General features: G+C 43.2%; 1 protein-coding gene across 1 annotated transcript in view; it reads left to right on the top strand.

The window, feature by feature from the left end:
- Nucleotides 1-23,325, top strand: part of KIAA0825 (KIAA0825 ortholog) — a 2,177,598-nt gene that overhangs the window by 4,760 nt on the left and 2,149,513 nt on the right. The gene's annotated exons all lie outside the window — the stretch shown is intronic.

Here is a 23,325-nt window from a genome sequence, read left to right as displayed (position 1 = left end):
CTCAATTTTAAATTGTTCCATAACTAAGTTCAGGCACAAAAAAAAACTGCAAGACACCAGTAAATCCTGGTTTAAAGACCACTATTCTAACTATTGAGCTCTGCACCCTCTAATAAAGCAGGGACTACTTGAATGGCCAAATAAACCCCCTAGATGTCATACTGCAGTACACATCTTATAGCAGCTGGGAAACCAGACATGGAACATAATAAGTTGATAAGTTCTGGCATAAAGCATTTTAGTTAGCCGAAGCAGTGTGTGCCCACTAGTTACATTTAATTAACACTTTCACCTCATTGTCAGTGTTTTCTGTGCTAGGAGCACTGTTGACTAGGTCATTCTGTGACACTCAAGCAAAGCAGAGTTGTAGTCCTATGCACAAGGCCAGCATTAGATGTTCAAACATGAATGGTAAAATATCCTAGTTTGTAGATGTTTTCCACATAATTATAGCTCTGCCATATTTTTCCACATGATACATCTGCCGCATAATCTTATGGTTTTATCAAAAAAATTGTTTGTAGCTCAAACGGATCAAAAGTTACTAAACAACGTGAATTGTGTTGCTGTGGAGTGGATGGCCGTGTGCAAAGGTTGACTGGTCACCTTTCTCACCGCTGCATTGGCATCTTACTCTGGGATTAATGAGGTGAAAGCTTTCCAGAGACTGTTAGTATGTGTAAAAATGTCAAAATAATAAAGTATCAGAAAATGTACTATATAACCCTGCAGTCTTTTTTTGCTTCATAATTTAGGCATACCTCCAACATTATGTTGTCCTCCTTTGCTGCATAATTGCAGTGGGTCCAATGCAGGCAGCACATGCTGAAAGGGATTGTGTATGAAGAAGAGATACCATGAAGTTTGGGACATATTCATGGGAATGGTGGCGCAGGGCAGCACAGCATGTTACTTTGCTGCACTGCCCTGTAACACAGGGAAAGGGCAGGAATGCACGTTATTTATCCGTGGCTTTTAAAACATTACTTTGAGCTTTGCATTGTGCATGTACCACATTGCAAGCATAACTACACCCAGCACTCCCCTTGCTCCCCCTCAATTCCTAGCATATCATTACCCTGCTTCTAGCATACCCAGACCCAGCCCGCCCTCGCCACCCTCACTTCCTGGCAACGCTCATTACCCTGTTTCTAGCATACCCACATCCTGGCCTCCCCTCGCTCCCCCTCACTTCCTGGCAACACTCATTACCCTGTTTCTAGCATACCCACATCCTGGCCTCCCCTCGCTCCCCCTCACTTCCTGGCAACACTCATTACCCTGTTTCTAGCATACCCACATCCTGGCCTCCCCTCGCTCCCCCTCACTTCCTGGCAACACCCATTACCCTGCTTCTAGCATACCCACATCCTGGTCTCCCCTAGCTCCCCCTCACTTCCTGGTATTTCTCATTACCCTGCTTCTAGTATACCCAGATCCAGCCCTCCCTCACCACCCTCACCTCCTGGCATATCATTCAGATAGTGCTAATTAAATCATGACTAAGTGATGTTTTTGGTTATGGCTGTTAGCGGCACTATTATGGAGTCAAGATCCCTGTATTGAAGTAAAATAAGAATGAGAAATATGAATGTGCATGCATCAGGAGAGTTGGAGTGAGCTCTCTAGGTCTCCTACGGGATGGAAGTGATGTGCGCTCTACAAATCCGGCTAACGTGCGCTCTACAAAAGAACGTATAGTGCTACAGGAGCCTGTAGATAGGGATAATAACAGAGAGTGATGTGAATGCTTCTTGTCACCGGCACACTACTTATCAGCGCATGGGCTTTGCTTTGACATGTGCTATCAATTGGGAACACAGAAAAGGCTAATTATGCAGCAAACAATGAGAGCAGGGTCGGCCCGTGCCTGAGGTTTTACCAATGCCAATGGTTATGACAGTGTGAGCCGGTTCAAGGAGTAAATAAAAGCCGACCTTGTGATGGATATCCTGGAGAATGAGAGCCACCCTAATAGCAAAGCTGAGGAATGATCGCCATCCACACATCAGTCCAGGACCTGGCAACTCAAAACCCATTAATGTTTACACCCATTCCAGCGGCAGGCGGAACCTACAGCTTACACCCAGCACAGGCCCTACCACACTGGCCCTGGACCACGTCTCACCCTTCTCCGGACAGTCCAGGAATGACTGTAACCTTTGTGCTCCCCCACCCGTGGCACCTTTTAGAAGAGGAGAACATTTTGCAGTGCTCACATTTGAAAAGTCATTCCCTGCTAGTATTTCTTACACAACTGTGTTTGCCATGTCTCATGTTTGTAAACTGGATGTAATTTAAGAGGTGGCTTCGTGTGGTGAAAACTTTTTTGCAGCTTTCAGGGCGGCTGGTGACATTTGAAAGTGGTGAGGCGTAAACTAATTTGCATATTGCACCGCAGCGAGCGAGCGAGCCCGAACCACCTTGCATCCATCCATACATCATTCATGCATCCACCCATCCATCCACCCACCCACCCATCCTGCATCCATACATCATTCATTCATGCATCCACCCATCCATCCATCCACCCATCCATCCACCCATCCACCATCCATTCATGCATCCACCCATCCATCCTGCATCCATCATTCATTCATGCTTCCACCCATCCATCCACCCATCCATCCTGCATCCATCCTGCATCCATCATTCATTCATGCATCCACCCATCCATCCACCCACCCATCCATCCTGCATCCATCATTCATTCATGTATCCACCCATCCACCCACCCATCCATCCTGCATCCATCATCCACCCATCCATCCTGCATCCATCCTGCATCCATCATTCATTCATGCATCCACCCATCCATCCACCCATCCATCCTGCATCCATCATTCATTCATGCATCCACCCATCCATCCATCCACCCATACATCCACCAATTCTGCATCCATCCTGCATCCATCATTCATTCATGCATCCACCCATCCATCCATCCATCCACCCATCCATCCATCATCCACCCATCATCCACCCAGCATCCATCCTGCATCCATCATTCATTCATGCATCCACCCATCCATCCTGCATCCATCATTCATTCATGCACCCATCCATCCATCCATCCATCCACCCTGCATCCATCCTGCATCCATCATTCATTCATGCATCCACCCACCCATCCATCCTGCATTCATCCTGCATCCATCATTCATTCATGCATGAGGGCAAACCGATATGTTGTGGGTATTAAATTGCTTAATAAACGACAATATTGGAATTAGAATTAGTAGAGGGGATCTTATGTTATCATTACACCTGTCAAATGACTGCATTGTTACTTCGTTCAGTGTTTTTAAGAGTTTAGTGAAAAACGTTTTCTGCACAGGAAAATGTATGTTTATTTCGGTTTTCATACTTTTACAGACTGTCTTCCTCTGTTCTAAGTGAAATCTTTTTGTCATCTGCCTGGGGCTTCTTATCTCTGTGTTCTGGGAAGTGCGGGCGGGTTTTCTACACAGTAATATAAGGCCAGCTTTACGTTAGATGCCAAGCCCCCCAAATAATTGAGAATAACACAACAAAAATGTTCATGCATGTAGATTGTTTTTTTTAAAGTAAGAATGCCACAAATAAGTTAGGGACACTGCCTTAGAGGAAGGCCAATTGTGTTTACAGTCTGCCTACTCCTGAAATACGTCCATTATTGCAGGCTACCAGAGCACTGTCCCTACCAGCCAGGAGGCCAGTCCATCACAGGACCAGTGCCCAAGCTGAGTCATGCACATTGAAGAAAGTAGGGCAGACCATAGCGACAGTTCAAGCACCCCACAGCCAGGTGGCATGGCGGTCAGCATGGCGGTAAGCAAAGCAAGCCACATTGATCCCCAGCAACTCCTGCATACCACCCAACACTTCTACGCATCCTTGATTCAGAATGCTGCACACCCCACGATAGAGCCTCCATTAGTACGAGCACACCTGGGTACTTATAATGAATCTGGGTCAGAGCTTATAGAGGTACCAGCACCAAACGTCACTACTAAGTGGGCCTAATCAGTAGATTCTCTAACCTCGGTGCAAACGGTTTGAGATGTGACCCGTATACATCACACTTTGACAGGATGGCAGAAAAATACAAGCGAGTAAGAAGCAGGTGATGGAGTGAAGAAAAGAGAATGGTTTGGAGATAAAATACGAGGAAAGGCAGAGAGAAAGAAGACAGAAGCAGCAAAGAAAAGGGATAAGGAGAATTATGCACCAAGTGTTTTATCCCCCCCACTTACTTACTTGATGTTTGGGGAGTTCGGCTTCAGAGGCAGTCCAGGCTCCTCGTGCAGGCCCGGTTCAGCGAAAGGGTAGAGCTGTAAAGGAGGGGTCGGGGACCTCTGGGCAGGCTCGGAGAGTAATTTACAGCAGAGGCTGGTGGGGCTGGGTCAGCTTTTCAGTGGCTGGCTGGCGAGCAAATATATAGCAAGTCAAGAAGTCCCCCAGGTGGCGTCCCTCAGTCTGATTGACACCAAAAGAATCATTGTCACAGGTCACAGTGGGGGCTGGCAGCGTTGCGAGGTGTGAATCACGGGCTCACAGTAGCCACAGGGCCATCAGAGTAGCCGTTTTCGCACCATGCTACACTGATGGCCCTTTCACTCTCGCTTTGCAGGCCCATTAGAAACAGCAGGGAAGGGGAGGAGGTCGGGCGCCCTGCAGAGGCCTCCTGAATTTTCACAGTGAACCACTCGTGCGGCGAAAAAAAAAAGTGTACTTTTAAAGTTTGGCAACTTTACAGTCCCCGGTACGCTCTATCAAAAGTAAGAAGTAGGGGAACGGACTAACACAATTTTAAGAAGTAGGGGCACGCCGTGCCCTTCCGTCCCCGCCCACTTCTAACGCTGGAATCATGTGACCTAATTAATCAGAACTATTCACAAACTATTTACACTTTATATACAACTGCAGTTTATCATCATCTTATTTTTAGAAAATAAAGGAAACATTTAATTAAGTCACTTAGGTGATTGGATCAAACTGATGGTAAGTAGACTTAAAAATAATCAAGACCAGCTTGTCATTTCAAAATCTAATTTATTATTCGAAGAAAGAGCATTTTATTAAGTAACTTTATTTATTAGCGAATAGCAGATTAGCAGCTTTTATTAATGTAAGGCACATTGAACTGACAATTCAAAAACATCTCAGAAACATGAATAAAATTCAATACGTTTTTCATTCCCTAAATCTATTTCCCTAACTGACTCACTTCACCTAGGAGGGGAAAATGTAAAGTCCTAAACCCTATTATCCTTACGTGAGCAAGAAGTCCACCAGCAAGTCACGTCTCTCGGGAATCGGAAAGTAAGGAGCACTCTCTTGTCATGGGGCCCGTTTTTATACCTTTCTAACTTACTAATCTGAGCAAAAAGTATTTATTTATCAGTCACTCAGTGTTTTGATTGGCTGACAGCCGTCAGTCCACATTAGATCATTCATTTCTGACCAAGTCCGGGGCACATCATAAGCCCTTTTTGTTTTTAGATTTACCATCCTTCCAGCTTCCTCAAAAGTGCAACATTCAACCGAATGCAAAGTTCACTTCCTACTCTTGGCAGGCTATCCAGACTTTTCGTCCTTGGTGCTCTCTCCAAGAACACGTACGACTGGACCATCAACAGTTCTGCTTAATAAGCCATTGTTTTAGCAAAATAGCATTTTCTCTCTTCACGTGAGTGAAGGCTTCACTCTGGTCAAATCATCTTTTCAGCTCTGCCAGGGAACGATTTCTCTGAGGCCCACTTGAAAAACTATTATTTAAACAAACACAAGACAGTAATTAATTAGAGAATTGAGACCCATTCTGTTACCCACCCCCTTTAGTAATGTTAACCCATTAGTTTATGTTATCTAGTTTTAAGCACATTTAAGCAGCATTTTATCTACCATCTTCTTTTAGGCCATCAGGATTCTCCACAAACCTTTGCCACACAAAAAGGCACGACATAGACAGAAGCACATTTAAAATAAGCACATGCCATTAATTAAACAGCCGCATTTAATGTTGACAAAAACATTTGACAAAGTTAGTTTATTATTATTCAACGTACTTGCAGATGCAACATAGAGCACATAATGTTAATCCCATATGTCGTGATTGCTTTTTATTCTAAGTTGATTAATATAAATCATGCACAAACACATTAATACAATTAATAATTATGAAAGTTTAACTTCGCGAGTCGAAATATAATTAATTTCTGAATCTCGCTCCATCAACTCCCTCATCTGGTGATTTCAAAATCACAAAACAACACCCAAAATTTACCAAATTTTAACCTTTTGAAGACATCATGTTTTGAACACCCTCTGTGTTAGTTTTTCCCTAAACCCCTGTTTCAGCAGTTTGTCTGGAACTCTCATATTGTGCTCTCCGAAACTCTTCCAATTCTATCTCCTTCTCCTGTTCCTTTCTGAGTTTGTAAATCCTTCTTTTTTCCCTCACATGCTTCTTTCTCTTGTTGGTCATGCAACTAATTTTTAACAAAAGTATCACTATGACTATGATTATTACAGGATAAAGTATTTTGCCAATGATTGAACTGCCAATTTCTCGAAACCAATTTCCAATTGCTGCAAACCTTTTGCTCAAACGTTCTGTAAAATTATCATATTCTAAAGGTTCAATTTCTGAATGGAATTCTGTAATATTTTTGATAAGCATTTCTATATTCTGGCTTTATCTGGGATATACGTGCAGCAATGCTGGACATGTAAATCCCACAGACTCCTCCCTCTTTTGCTAGCAGAATGTCTAAAGCAAGACAGTTCTGCATCACCATACTCCTTGTGGCCACAAGTTCTGTGTTGACTAATTGGAAACCACTTGCAGTGTCCGTAAACAATCTATCTACAATTGTGGATACTTTTCTGATTTTGATTGCATTCTATCATAGGAATTATTGCGCCAAAAATGTCTCCCATGATTTCTGAGAAACTTTCTCTTTTGTACCTGTTCAGGTGTTCACCAAATTCAAAAGAACCCTTTGCATTTCTGTCTACATGAAAAATCTTTGGAAAAACCAAACCAAGATAGCACGTCCCATACCAGTGGTCTGGGAGGCTAAAGTAAGCTTTATTCCCACAGACAAAATAAATTCCAGGAAAATTGGGTCTTTACTACCTTTAAATCCCCATCCCCCTGTGATACGATAAGTATCCTCACATTGACTGGCACCCACAAAAAAGTTATCGTATAAAGTATTATCTCTTCTAATGCAAAATTTACCACTAACAGGTTGGTCTATGTGAATAGCAGCATTCCCATTGAGCTTTTCATCCTCCAGCTGCCAAAACTTGGATTTAGTTTGTTTCAGCATCTCATTTCTTTTATAAATTGCTCTTCTCTCCTCAACCATGTTTCAGAAGGATTTTTCTTCAGCTCTCATTTTGCATGTTAAATTGTTTTTAAAAGCGTATTCATAGGTAAGCTCATTAGTCACTATAAAGAATTCCCTCATCTGTTTAGCAGGTCTTACTTTGTTCAAGCTTACAACTTTTAAATTTGCAAAAATTTCGTCATAATCAGAGTAATAGTACTCCAGACGACCTGTTTGATAGAACAAACTAGCTAAAACACTGCATGTGATGCCATAAGTAAGGGGAAGCATGTTATATGTAACCCCCTCTGAAACAGAAGCAGGAAGCTTTACACAGACATAACAGTCCTTCACATCCATTACTCTAACGTATTCTGACAGTAGTCTTGAAAAAGAATTGCTAGAAAAATCACCAACAGATCTATCTTGGTGGATCTCTGGTTTGTGCTCAATAACTCTGTTAGTTTTGCCATCATGATTAACTTGTTTAGTCTCAGCCTTACTTGTCATGTTAACTTTGTATTTCTCTTTATCTATCCCTAAAGGAAAGATGACTGCCAAAATCAACCAAACCAAAATTATTAGGATCACACAAATAGAAGACATTTTGCAACATCTTCTAAAAATAGCACACCTTGAATTGTCAGTATTAGGCATTCTTTTAAATCAAAAACAACAATTTTAAAACAAAATTTAAAGCACTCTTTTTTTTATTTTAAACTTTTAACTTTTTATATATACACCTCCCCTTTAAAAAAATTTTTTTTAATTAGTAACCCTCTAACAGCTTTTCTTTGACCTTGCGTCTTACATGAATGTGTTTTTCCAGCTAACACAATTTCTTCGACCTTGTGTCACCTAACACAATTTCTTCAGCCTTATGCCAAAAATAAATCCTCAACCTGAAAAGAAAACAACTTTAATCGTTGTCACTGGTTTCTTCCAAATCCCCCTGACTACTACTACTAATTTCCACCACTGGTGGTATAATTATGTATGTCCACTCTGGGGACTTGTACTTTTGATTGGGCTTTAACACTCTTTTTGCTCTACTGCTAATCACTTCTATTTTCTTTCCTATCCGATTTTTCTTATCAGAGTCACCTTTCTGACTTGATATCTCATTGATCTGTTCTTTTGACCTGTTCACTAATTTGAATTTTAAGCTTTCTTTTGGCCAATTATCTCATTTTCTTAAGAATTTCTTCTTCGGCTCTGTTTCGTTACATTCAGCTTTCCAAGCTCTTTTTCTGAATTTTCTTATTTCAGACTCTTCATCACTCTCATCAGAATCAGTTTCCGAGACTTCAAATCTATATCTAGGATCTTCTTTATTCGGCAGTTTCACTCCGTTAGGAACATCATCCTTATAGCTGGTACTCGGTAATTCATCCTCTTCTTCCGGAATTACTTCCAACTTCCCAGTTTCAGAACTCTTGTTCCCGTTTTGAGAGCTTTCAATCTGCTTTTCAATACTCTCCTGGATTTGATTTTCCATTGACTCAAGTTCTTTTTCTGCTTCTTTTTGTAGCAGATTTTCATCATTTTCTGAATCTAGAATCACAGTCTCTAGATCTTTTTCTTTCAATGCCTCATTCGCATTTGAATCTTCCAGATATTGACCCTCTTGTCGATCTTCAGAATCTGGATTTTCTTCAGGTTGTTCCTCAGAGTCTGAATCATTTGTTGTATCACTAACATCAGGAGGTGGTACATGAATGGTATGATTTGCGTGAACCCACCTTTTCAAACCTTTGCATTTAACTGCATTTGTTGTGACTAATATCACCTGTCTTGCTTTTTGCCACCTGGGTACTAAACAGTTTCTTCTCCGGTGAACTTTCGTCCTGACCCAGTCTCCTGGTAACAGATGAGCTTGTTCCTTTTCTTTTGAAATCACATCAGTTCCCACCTGATGGAATACAGAAGTCACCACATCAGACAAATTCTTGCAGTACTCCATAATTGCACTTTCATTTATACTTAGAAGCTTATTAACTGGAACAAATGCTTGTCTCATGACTCTGCCCATGAGGATCCCATGAGGGCTTAAACCTGTCTTTTTATCTGGTGTACTTCTTAAAGACATCAGAACAAGTGGAAGTGCATCTGTCCACTTCATTCCTGTAGCTAGGCACATCTTGGCAATTCTATTTTTAATTGTGCCATTAATTTGTTCAACAACACCTGATGCTTCTGGTCTGTATGCACAGTGTAGCTTCTGCTTAATGTTCAGGACTTCACAAATCAATTGTAACAATCTGTTTTCAAAATGTGTTCCACGATCACTTTCAATTGTGACTGGAAAACCATATCTAGGTATGATCTCCCTCAAAACCAATTTTGCCACAGTAACTGAGTCATTGTGACGAGTTGGGAACACTTCCACCCATCTTGAAAACAGACAATCACAAGGACATATCTCAACCTGTTGTGGGGTGGCATGTCATTGAAATCCATTTGCAACCTGGTAAAAGGACCACCCTCCTCCTATAGTTCCCATGCTCACAACAGTTTTTCTGTTTGGATTCATTAGTTGGCAGGTCAAACATCTCTGGCAAAGTGATTCTTCAATAATCCTAAATTTGGGATTAAACCATGTCTGTCTAAACAACCTGATCATGGAGTCTCTTCCTAAATGTCCTGGACCATGGTACATCCGTGCCATGTCAGCAATCATGCAATTTGGCATCACTGGTCTGTCATCTTTGTAAACCCAAACCTCATCTTCGTCTTGCTGTCTGCAACCTGCTGTTAGCCATGTGTCTTTTTCTTCATCGTCTGCCTCATCTTGTAAATCGTTTTACTCCTTGCCATGTCTCAACTACAGATATTAGCATGAGTGAGTTCAAAACATGACTATTGTCTTTTTCCCGATTAATTGAAAAATTGTTTTTCGCACAATACTTAGCAATTTCATCAGCATAGGAATTACCCTTGGTAATATAATCCTCGCCCTTTTTGTGTGTTGCACATTTCACAACAGCACTTTTTTCTGGTAACTGAATGCCATCAATCAATCTTTTGATCAATTTTGCATTCCTGATTGGTGTTCCCGCAGAAGTCAAATAACCTATTTGAGACCAGAGCTGGCCATAGTCATGGACTACACCATATCCATACTGACTATCAGTCACTATGGTAATCTTTTTCCCTTTTGCCCTTTCACATGCACGAATCAAAGCAATTAATTCTGCCACTTGAGCTGAACGAATTCCCTCAAGAGGGGAACCCTCAACTACTTCTGAAACTGTACAGACAGAATATGCTGCTCTCAGAATGCCTTCATCTGCTCTTAGACAGGAGCCATCAACAAAGTAAACAAAATCTGATTCTGGCAAGGGTACATCTTTTATGTCTTGCCTGGGCTTGGTGCAATAATCTAAAACATCCAAGCACTCATGATCAATGTCAGTCTCATTTCTGACTTCAGTAATAGCACCATCAGGCAACAATGTAGAAGGGTTTAAATTCACACATCTTGCAATTGAGACATTATCGGATCCCAGAATAGTTCTCTCATATTTAGTCAACCTGGTACTCTTCAAGTGCTGGGTAAGAAGACTTTCAACCGAATGAGGTACATATACTTCACTCTGCTCAAGGCTTACACTTGTTGCAGCCTCTGCTTTTAAGCAACCTGGCAATGCTTTTGCAACAGGATCAAGAACAGCTGAGAAATAAGCAATTGGCTTTCTCAGTTTTCCATGTCTCTGAATCAGAACTGATAATGCACAACCTTTCCTTTCACTTCAGTACAGCTCAAATTTTTTGTCGTAGTCTGGCATCCCCAATGCTGGAGCTTCACACAAACTTCTTTTTAGCTGCTCAAAAGCCTCTAACTCAGTTTTTGTTAGGGTAATCGGGTATTTTATGTCTGCTTTTGTCAGTCTCTGCAGTGGTTTCGCAATTACTGAAAGTCCACTAATCCATTGACAACAGTAACCTACCATTCCTAGAAACATTCTGACCCGTCTCTGTGTTGTTGAGGTTGTATTGCTCGAATCATTTTAATCCTCTCAACTGTCACTTGTCTGATTCCTTTTGCAATTCTGTGACCAAGATATTTTACTTCTTGTTTGCAAAACTATAATTTTGCAGGTGACACTTTATGTCCCTTATCTGCCAAACGATTCAAAAGGGTAATGGTGTCTGTTATACAATTCTCTCGTGTTTTTGCAGCGACCAAAAGGTCATCAATGTACTGGACCAATGTTGATTTTCCAGGTAAATCTAGATCTTCCAAAGATTTCTTTAACAACTGATTAAAAATAGATGGACTTTCAGTATACCCTTGAGGGATACAACACCATGCTAAGATGCGATCCTGGAACCTGAACGCAAAAAATGTTTGGCTCTCTGGATGCAGTGGAACTGTAAAGAAAGCATTACACAGGTCTATGACCGTGTACCATTCTGCATCATGCGGAATCTGATATAGAATTACTGCTGGGTTTGGTACAACTGGGCAACATGGAACAACTATCTGATTAATCCTTCTCAGGTCCTGAACAATCCTGTAAGTTCCATTTGGCTTTTTGATTCCCATAATCGGTGAATTACATGGGCTGCTCTCAATTTCTTTTAAAACACCTTGTTTTATAAATTTCTCAATCACAGGAATAACACCCTCAATAGTTTCAGCTTTCATTTTATACTGAGGAATGTTTGGGAAATCTACTCCTTGTTTTACAGTAATTTTTACTGGGTCCACATGTTTCATCAAACCCATCTCATCTCCAGTTAAATCCCAGATTTTCGGATTGACTGGCTCTTTCAGTTCTTCAGGCAAATGATTTTTGTCAAAAGCAGGAAATAGTTTACTTTCCTCTTCAACCATTAACATTATTAATTTGTAAAGACCATCTTCTTCTAAAGTTTGACGCTCAATACCATCCGGTGAGCAATATATTTTGCAGTTCATCTTACACAAAATGTCCCTACCTAACAGGTTTACAGGACTGCTGTTACAGACTACAAATCTGTGTTTGTCTTTGAAATTGCCAATCTCTATTTTAACTGGTTCTGTTAAATCTGTTTTAATCTGTTGATTTTCTACACCAACTACTTGGATAGATTCACCAGAGAGAGGAAGGTTTTCTATTTCCACTGATCTAACAGTAGAACGGATAGCACCTGTGTCCACAAGAAAAGTGACTTCTACATCATTCACTTTACCATTTACAAATGGACCAGCCTGATCTACCTCAAGAGTGGCTCCAAGCACACACTCTTCCTCCTCTCTCAGGCACCGTCATGAGTAATCTTCAGAATCACTGCCTTCATTTTCTTTTAAGCAGAAAACCTTTTACGACAAAGGTAAGAAATGGTGGGAACTCGTCATAGGTGATTGGGCCCTTGTCCTCCTACCCACATCTACTCATAAAATCCGAAAGGAATGGCAAGGTCCTTTCCTCGTGGTCCAGAAAATAGGGAAAACCACCTATGCACTAAAACTGTCAGCTTCCAAAACCCAGATATACCACATTAATATCTTTAAAAAATGGTTGGGACCCCCCCCCCCCCCCCCACCCCCCAGAAGATGCCACTCAGTGTCTGTCACCACACCCGTTACACACACAGTGGATCAAACCGTTTTGAACTCTGATCTGACCGAAGGGATGACAAAAGAACTACGCAACGTTCTATTGAAACATCATCCCATTTTTTGGATCAGCCTGGCAGAACAAGCTTAGCAACTCATTCCATCCCTACTATTGCTGGAGTAACAGTGAAGCAAAAGCCATATCGTGTCCCTGAGGCACGAAGAGCGTTGCTAAAACCCGAGGTTCAGAAAATGTTAGAAGCAGGCATAATCGTCCCCTCCAAAAGCAACTGGTCATCTCCCATTGTGTTAGTACCAAAACCGGACGGGAGTACCAGATTTTGTATAGATTTCAGGGCTGTCAACAAGGTCTCCAAACAGGATGGTTATCCCCTCCCGAGAGTGGACGAACTCATTGAGCGCCTTGGTGAGGCCCAATACATAACAACTATTGACCTCACCAAGGGCTATTGGCAGGTGCCTCTTCGCCCCAGAGATCAGGAGAAAACCACTTTTTCGACACCTGACGGGCTATTCCAATTCACCGTTCTGTCATTTGGCCTGCATGGGGCTCCAGCGACGTTTCAACGTCTTATGGATACCGTGTTGACACCCTACACCCAGTTCGCAGCTGCCTACTTGGACGACATAGTCGTTCATAGTCCCAGCTGGGAAACCCACCTGCAACTCCTAGAACAAATACTAGGAGCCTTACAAAGTGCAGGGTTACACATAAACGCAAAAAAGACACGAATGGCGTTCACACAAGTAAAGTACTTGGGGTATGTGTTGGGTAACGGTCACCTATTTCCGCAGCAGGAAAAGATAAAAGCCATCCAGGCACAGGTCTTTCCTACCACCAGAAGAGATCTTAGGGCCTTCATAGGCCTGGTCGGCTACTATTGCCGTTTTATTCCCCACTTCGCTTCAGTCTCTGTTCCCTTAACGGATATGCTTAAAAAAACGGCCTCTTCTTCACACTTCAAAAAACCAGTACCACAGGCTTGTACTGTCTTCCAGCACCTTAAGGACATCCTATCCTCCGCCCCAGTTCTAATAACCCCGGACTTCCAGAAACCGTTCTTCTTACAAACCGGTCTTGTCTCAAACTGACAATGAAGGCAGAGAGAAGCCTATCCTATTTCTGAGTCGCAAGTTGTTTCCTATGGAGATTCCATATTCGACGATAGAAAAAGCGCGTCTGGCGGACAAGTGGAGCATAGACAAGCTCCGATATTATCTGGAGGGCCGCCTTTTCACCCTGTTTACAGACCATGCCCCATTGACTTGGTTGCAACAAAACAAGGGAAGGAACCCTTGCATCCTGCGTTGGTTTCTTTCTCTCGAACCTTATGACTTTGAGATTCGCCATAGAAAAGGCACAATACAGACTAACGCTGATTTCCTGTCCCGTTATCCTCTTTCCCCCGAACGGGAAAAGCTAGGGGGGGAGATTTGTCAACGGGTCACGAAGGCCACAGGATCGCCCCCCGTGACTGACTTTCCGTCTTCCTTTAAGGGAAGCCTGGATTCCCTTGATCGAGACTCCGCCCCTCTGACATCAGCGGAGATCAACCTATCACTAGGAGGAGACGTCGAAGAAAAGGAGGACCCGGAAGACGCGGTGTTGCTGCTGTGCCGAGGAGACATTGAGCCCCGGAGGAGAAGCAGACGTGGAGAAGGAGCAACGGAGGACGCCGAGTCGGACGGGAGAAGCAGAGAACCCGGGACGAAGCAAGCCGACAACGGAACGTCGGAGCCAGAGAGAGATTCTACGACCCCGCCGAGGGAGAAGCCAGGAGGCCAACTACCCACGCACCGCCCAGCCACGCGCAGGAAGACACGTGGCTCAGTCAGGTACGGGGTCGTTTCCGTAACCTTCTGCACCTTAAGAAAGGGGGAACCGGGTAACGGAGGGAGCGGGAGGGACCAGGACACACCGAATACTCTGTGCACTTCACAGCACTTCGGGTTCCGTAAACGTGAGGTCGTTGTTGATGATGGTGGTTCAGTCTCCTGTCTTACCACATTAGTTATCCTCACTCCCTTCCCCTTCTAATTTCGTAAAGCCAGGCAGTGAAGTAATTGCCACCTTTCTTTTGTTTTCCTGTGTGTACCGGGCAAGCCGCACAGACCAAGCTGCGGAGACTCCACCCGAAGATAAAGCAGGAAGTTACACCAAGTCCCCTGGAACTGTATAGTGACTGTAAACGTGCTGTCTTGTATAACAACCCCAATAAACCCGCATACAAAGACCTTAACAGTGGCTCCGTCCCTCGTTGTATACCCTCAAGGTTACAGTATCCATTTATGACTGGACACAGTAATATGAATCACACAGATAAGTGTGGGGAATCCATGATTCGTATTTTGTAGTGCCTGTATCGGAGATGTGAGTTCTGCCAGCTGCACTGTACTGACCCCTAGGGACTGCATATGTTTTTTCATGATGGAACTTACTATTGCGCATGCCTCGTAATATTGGTGTCTAGTCCAAAAGGCAGGCTAAGCAGACCTATCAGTGTAGATAATGTAATCATAGCAATGTAGAGCCATTATTTAATTCAGCTGAGGATATTCTTGTTCATACTGCAAAAATGCTTGTGTTTTTAATGTAGAATCAACTCTGTAATCTCCTCTGTTGCAGTGAGAGAGTTAGCCCATTGTATTCATCCTGGATGTAATGCCTTGGCATTTGAAACGCTCACTTTTGGAACGGCTTCTATATTCGGTACCTGAGTCATGACAATTATACGTTTTCCCTGAGCTAGTGCTCTGAGCTAGTGCTCTCTCTACAGCAGTCTGTACCGCTGTGAGAATTTTATCAGTGGGTGCAAAACGCATTCCAGCGTTTGCGTACAAATGTAATTTGTATGCAGTAGGTACTATATCACTTTCTTTAAAAGTGATATAAGGGTATCCGCTTGGTCCAGCAACTATGCAGATCACCGTATTGGTTGTGTAAACACGTGTGTGTAAATGTTTGGAAGCTTTCATGTCCGCTTGTACCAAACTTAAAATATTTATATGTTCCTGTGTCCAATGGATGATTGAAAAATCAGATCTAATTAAATCGTAGAATGGTTTTACCCATTCTGCTTAATCCAAAATGTATCTTCTGCCAAAATGTAAGAATACTAAAATGGATAATAGTCTTTTCAGAGTCATTGGAGGTTGGAGCAATACATATTTTTCAAACAAATAGGCCGCCAGTCTTTTTGTCTTCTACTCATATCCTAAGAATAGGACATTGAGATGGGCAATTTTCGATTTTGTAAAATAAAATTTGCATCCCATGTGAGCTAACCCCAGAATTATGCGGTCTACTCTGTCCAACTGTTCCATTAATTCATCATCTATCAGCTAGACACCATGTACACAGGACAACGCCTCCTCATCAACATTTTGAAGAAACTCTGTTACTCAGGCAGAAAACAGCTAAGGGCTATTCTTATATCCTTGGGGTAAACTGCAAAATTGCCTTTGTGAGCCCAGCGCTGAAAATGCTGTCAAATATCTGCTTTCAAAATCCATTTTAGATACCTAGTGTTGTTTTGTATTTTTTCCACACAAAGTTATTCATTAGTGTGGCACTGTGTGCATTTTGTACTGCAAATGTGCAAGTAGCTCTGTTTAAATGCTGGTATTCTAAGACTTGACAGTGTGAGTTATCTGGTTTCTTTACGGGAAACAAAGGATTAATAATTGAGGAGGTGTAATTTTCTATTTGTTCTAGGATGTCCCTAACTTGTTTTTTAGCTTCATGTTTTGTTGGGTATCGTCTCAGGGGTTGAGGAATTGATTTTAATGGGATCTCATGATTAGGCAACTCATGATCCCACCCACTCATTAGTGTAAGAATGTTTAACTGATTCTGGGACGAAGTCGGAAAAAGCAGGTAAAATTACTGTGTCCCCATTTGGGAATTTCATTACGAACTTAGGTGGACAGTCTTTTTCAGCCAAAAGAATGGCATAACGATATGTAAGTTTTCCCAAAAGAGAGCCTTGATGTTCCTGGATATGTCCCCCTCATATTGGAGTGTTATTTCGTATAAACGAGGGGGAACACTTACCCTAGTATCAGGTGTTTCCACTGTGATATGCTCACTCAGTGCTACTGCCACCAGATATTCCATCAGGTTCCGGCGAGCATTGTGACTTCTGCTGGGCTGTCCAGCATCGTCAATGCCCATACCCCGTTCAGAAGAAAATTGTTCTTTTGTTTTTCTTCTTTTTTAATGATGTAGTCTGATGAGCGTTGTGATTCCTTCTTCGGTTTCACACACTCTTCTGATCTGCTCTCTGACCATCCCCCTCTCTCCGAGCGTGTATCTGATGACTCCTGAAAGAAACGAGTGGAATGTGTATCAGTATACTGATACATGTCAGGCTTTCTAATGTTATCACAGTTCCTAAATGTGTATTTCTTTTCAGTGGTTTCCTGTTGAGGAGACTCACCCTGTGATTGTGTTTTATTTTATTTATTTTTTTGTTTGTCTCATTTCTTCTTGAAAGAATCGGTTGCTTGCTTAGAGTTATCCTTTTCAGAATTACTCTTAAGTTGTGATTTTCCAGGTCTGGCTCCCAAATTACCTCTACCTAGACAATTCCGACTACTGCTGTGTAGGAGTGAATTACCCTCAGGCGTTGGTGTATAGCTAATGCTGCTGCCTCCCCCTTTATATTACTTAACATCATGGCTGAAAATTGCCCTACAGTTTCATTCCCAATTCCAGGGCAGATGCTGCCCCAAACTCATTCTTTACCTGTTTCAGTACTTCAGGCAAGACAGTTTGTGAAGGGTAACCATGTGTTCTGGTGTAAACTGCAGCGAAGACTGTACCCCAAGTGGCACAATCTTTCACCGGGGAGCCATCCCCATTGGCAAGCAAATAGTATTCAGTGTTTTTCCTGTGCGCTTGTATGGGGAAGAACTGCTTCAAGCTGACTTGTTTTTGTGCTATCCAGAACAGAATTTGTTCCCTACTAGTGGGAATCTTTCCCATCACGACATTCAGCGTATGGCCTGATGCCTGTGGTAACCAATTGTGGCTGTGCAGCCCGAGCAGTCAGCGCAGAGTTAACTGTGAGTGTTCACATTATGAACTGTGCAAGATTTCTATACATTTTTACTAAATCTCTGTATAGTGTGCGCAATTCCACTGCAGATAAGTTAGCAGTGTTAGGATGCAGCTAAGACGGCCATGTCGCTCCTTCTTTACTGAGCAGACCGAGTCTTACCTTTTCTGTAGTATGGGGGAGGATCCCTTTAAACCAATGTACATGCTCTTGGTAAGAGAGAGGAATTTCTATGTCCAAATATGGAGTGTAGTCCTCTGGTGTTTCATCTTCAATGTAAGTGTGAAACAGTAGTGTATTGGCATTTGCAGCTGGGAATTTAAACCAGGAATAGAATACCTCCTTTTCTGAATGCTTTGTGTGCCTCATCCACAAAGGTAACATCTTGACCTGTTGCTGGGAGACCATGTTGTAATAATTTTATAGTAACCGCATGTCTGCAGTTTTCTGCTATGTTTAAAGCTTGTTCTGCTTCTTCAGTGTTTACTCCAATGTCAGACATTGTTTGTAGAAAAAAATATTAAGTAAATACATTTTTGGAGATAGGGTTAAGCTCAATGTGGGAAGTTTTATCCTACAAGCTTGAATAACCTACGACTAATACATAGGGTATACCTACTTGCTGAGTCTAATTTCCCTATCACCATGGGCATCTCCAGTTTGGAGGTGTGTAGGGGTCTCTGAGAATAGACAACTGAACTACTCAGGTAGACTGTTTAAATAAGAACTCAACCATCGTTGGTGGCGCCATGTCGTGTAGTTCCCACTAAGCTGTATGATATTCACCTTAGTTGGACACCATAAACTTTGGATGAGGTTCCTAGACTGATTCCGGGCAACCCAGCAGGACATGTTTGCCTAAAGACCAGCTAGTTCACAGTGCCACTATAAGCCCCCCTAACCCTACTGGGGAGCATATAGTTTCTGGCAACCATTGAATATGACAACCCTGACCCCTAAGGGATCGTGATAGCAGATCAGAACCTCTCGCTCAGTCACGCTTGCTTTTTGTTCTCAGAGAATACACAGTGGGCTGTTTTCAATATATTTTTTGTATAAAATACATGTGCTGCGATAATCAAAGAACAATGGTAACGGCTTAAAAGAGCGCACAGCACAAAGTCTAGGTAAACGTAATCAAACAGTATGTCAAAGTGGTGCTCAGGAAGAGGTGGGGGACTGGTTACCACAGTCTTCAAGACAAACCAATGGTCCAAACAATTACTGTATTCCTCCGAGCACTCAAAATATCAATAAAAGTCTTTATATAGTTTTCACTATTTTCTTTTTTTATTGTCCAATCTTCCTTCAAAATCAAATCCAGTTTTCATCAAACGATTGCTCGCAGCCAACACGCGTTTCCTCAAGTCCGTATAGGACAAATGACTTCTTCAGGGCTATTTTCTGATAGATATCTACACTTTAATCGTCCTTACGTCGTGTATTAAATAGATATCAGATTTCGTCTTATTCTATGTAGTATGTCTCGTATATGCCAACACCAAATAGTATCGACATTTTTGTATTTATTTTCAAACGTATATAAATCTTCCCAAAGTCTCCCGTTCCAATCCAGGTGTTTGCGGATTGATCAAGTAAGTACCTTCTCACTTCAGTACCTTCTCACTTCGTTTGTAAGTCCGATGCGTTCCGACTTTGGCGTTCGAACGCCAAAGTCAGAACGCATCGGACTTACAAACGACACGGACTCGTGTTGAGGACACTTACGAATACAGGAGTTACTAGAAGAAAAAAATAAAATATTATGGGTACGCGCAGATACTGAAGTGAGAAGGTACTTACTTGATCAATCCGCAAACACTTGGATTGGAACGGAAATCTTTGGGAAGATTTATATACGTTTGAAAATAAATACAAAAATGTCTATACTATTTGGTGTTGGCATATACGAGACATACTACATAGAATAAGACGAAATCTGATATCTATTTAATACACGACGTAAGGACGATTAAAGTGTAGATATCTATCAGAAAATAGCCCTGAAGAAGTCATTTGTCCTATACGGACTTGACGAAACGCGTGTTGGCTGCGAGCAATCGTTTGATGAAAACTGGATTTGATTTTGAAGGAACATTAGACAATAAAAAAAGAAAATAGTGAAAACTATATAAAGACTTTTATTGATCTTTTGAGTGCTCGGAGGAATACAGTAATTGCTGCGATAATCAGTAGACAGAAGCCGATGTGAGTGATTACGAGCACCAAACGAGTAAATAGCAGATATAGTTTTAACATGGTGTGAGAAGTTGGCCTGATATGTGATGTTTCCAATTCTGGAACCACCTTGTATCAGTCCAAACAATCCCTTATGGTGTCTGGTTGTAAGTCAACCTTGTTAGACAAGCTATCCTAGGGGTAGCATGGACTAAGCAGCCTTAAAGGCTTAACTTAAGAGGTCGTGTTAAGCGAGCTGTTTTACCACATACAATCCTGTAATACCAAATGAAAGGACACCACACAAGTATATATTATAAAAATATGTGTTTATTTCTAAATTAATCCCCAGTACTCTTTATGAGCAAAGGGGCACAAGCGTTAAATCAAAAGCACAGTATAACGTACAAAGTTGCACAGTTATGGATGAGGGCGGGTGGCCACTCAAACCATATATTAAAAAAGTGGTATAAGAGATACCAATCGAACAGTGGTTAGGCCTAGGGCCTAGGGAATCGCTGGGAGCAGTCTGGACTAGGAATGCTGAAGTCGGGAAAAGCCAGCGGGATTCGGGTGCTGCACGTAAAGTGCGGCTTGCACCAATGCAAAGTCAATGGTGCGTAAAAGTTACACAAAGTTAGTTTAAAGATACTTCCGCTGAACCTAGAGGAACAAAACTTAAGACACAGACCCTAGAGGTGTGTACCAGTGTAAGGACACCGGCGTTGCAATGTTACCTCACCCACAGGAAGCGGGTGCATAGGGTCGAAGTGGCGTCGGGATTTGACACGCAGGCTCTCGGTGCTTGGAGCTGAAGATGCTGCAGGCGATGGGAAGCAGAAGTGTCCGGTGTGATCCAAGGGTGGATCGAAGTCGAGAAGTATCTGAAAGCAGAGGGGACAGAGTCTGGGTCACTCAGCAGTGACCAGGGTGGAACCAGGACGGAACCAGGCAATGTCGGGCGCAATCAGATGGTTGTCGAGGAGCTTCTCTCCGCTGTCACGTGGGCTCTGGGGCATCTGCGACGTCCAGGAGCTGGTCACGATCTGTCCCACGCAGGCTCTCGCCGTCAGCGCCGTCGGCTTCAAGATTGGAGCAAACAGCACTTGCCAAAAGCAATCCATCGGAACTGGGTGATTGCTTCTCACTCGGACCAGGAGGGTCAGAGCGGGGGCTCCTTTTCACAGGAGCTGGTGCAAATCTGGAGCAACCAGAAAAGCAGGTCGGTTTAAGGTTTTCGTCGGCACAGGGGCCACAAGCCAGCTGGCAAGTGACCGGGCCAACGTGTCGAGCCAACACGAGCAGAAGGGCCCCACGCAGCACTCGTCGAGTGTGGAGGGGGGAGCTTTGGTGCAAGTGTAGCTCAGGGTTGGGGCTTCTCAAACTCCGGTGTACAGCTTCGAGGGTCACTCGTGGGCTGCACGGTCAGCGTCTCGTGGCCTTTTCAAGATGGCGTGCCCCACGCTTCCGGTCGCCTCCACGGGTCTCAGCTCTGCAGGGACTGTGGATCGGGCTGGAGGAAGGCAGGCAAGCTTGATCTCGTCGATCTCTGTCGCTCAAGTTCCGGCGGGAACTGCAACAAAGCAAGGGTCGAGGTGCTGGATGGTACCTGGTTGCACAGGGTGGTCACTCCTTGACCACAAGGGAGATGCTTCAGTCTTCTACGTTGAGTAGGATGTCGAAGGGTCCAGAGTTTTGTTTCTTATGTTTCTTCAGGATAATCTGCTGTGCTAGGGCACTGCTTCCACTCTTATTCCAATCTGAGGGGTAGATCTCCTGCTAGGTCCCTCCCTATGGGTGGGACCAGGAAGGGGGCGGTTACACCCCCTTTCCTTTGTCCAGGTCACATTGGAGCTGGGGATGGTGTGCCCCAGAACCGGTTTGACCGGATTATGCAAGGGGAAGCCTTGTGCTCCCCAGGCACTGTCTGGTTTCTTTCAAACCTCCCTGCTACAATCCACTATCTCCTGTCTGGGGTGGTGTGACACCTCCCTGCGACAGGAAAGCCTTTGTCCAGGCCTCCTCTGCTGAGTTTCGGTCAGCAGCAGGAGGTCAGACATGTGTCTGTGGCAGAAGCATCCATTTTGTGGATCTGAGGCTCTTTTAAAAATCAACCGCATTTTTGCAAAAGTAACATGTCGTCCCCTCTAGAGGGGTGGAATGCTATCCCCGTCGACAGGACTGTCGATGGGATAGTATTCCAAATCGTATGACACCTTACACGACATGTTTTGATAAAGCCAAACCAAAGTTGCTATATAACCGCAAGGATTATAATGCACTTAATAGTATATGGTATGGCATTATCCCGGAACAGCTTAGGGAGTTGTTCCTGACAGCTGCAGACAGGCTCAGCTCATGCTAGAGCTCCATCTCACATTAAACCACGCACTCTGCCTCCTGGATTGATAAGGCCTTCCATAGGAGTGGCACACAGGTTTATATGTGTCCAGATATAGGTTTAGATATAGGTATACTATATCTAAGCAAGGGGTGATTACACCACCTTGCCCCAGCTGAGTGATCAGCCTGTTGTGTCAATTTTAGATAGCCTGCCAGGGGTGGCAAAAGATATGCTGCAGCCCCTGGTAGGCCTTGGATGCACCTATGCCCTGGGCACCTATAGTGCTCTGTACAGGGGCTGATAAGGTGACCCAAGCCAATCTAGTTATGCACCTAGGGTACATGGAATCCATTTTACAGAGAGAGCAGATAGCCTGGGGCCCTGATTAGCAGGGAACCAGGCCAACTAAGTCGAAAACCAGCTAAACACAAGGCAAAAAAACTGGGTTAACCATAGTCGGGTAGCCACCTTCCTACACATGGTGCTAAAACAGTGTATATATGCAGGCATAAAAAACAAGGTAGTAATCGGGTGTACTCCTACCTTACAAGCCTTACTCTGTGTATGTCTGGAGTGTGTGCAGGTGTAAAGCTCAGAAGCCCCCCTGGGGACAATCCAACCCCATTAACTGGTGGGAGGCAATGTAGGACCGCAGCGTAGTGAAGTCTCAACATGAAGGGATCCTCGGTGTCAGTTCAAGTGTCTCCTCTGCTATCATATGAGATGCTGATTATTTATAATAAAAAGCATCCTTGCCATGTACGTATAGATCAGCAATGTTATGGATATGTAGATAACCCTGTCACCCCGTGGATGAAGTCAGAACGACATTCGTGCTTAGAGGACTTCTAGTTGGTG

Source organism: Lissotriton vulgaris, chromosome 3_1 (genome assembly GCF_964263255.1).
Source record: "Lissotriton vulgaris chromosome 3_1, aLisVul1.2, whole genome shotgun sequence".
NCBI classification, from domain to species: domain Eukaryota; kingdom Metazoa; phylum Chordata; class Amphibia; order Caudata; family Salamandridae; genus Lissotriton; species Lissotriton vulgaris.
This window is presented reverse-complemented; position numbering and strand designations above follow the sequence as displayed.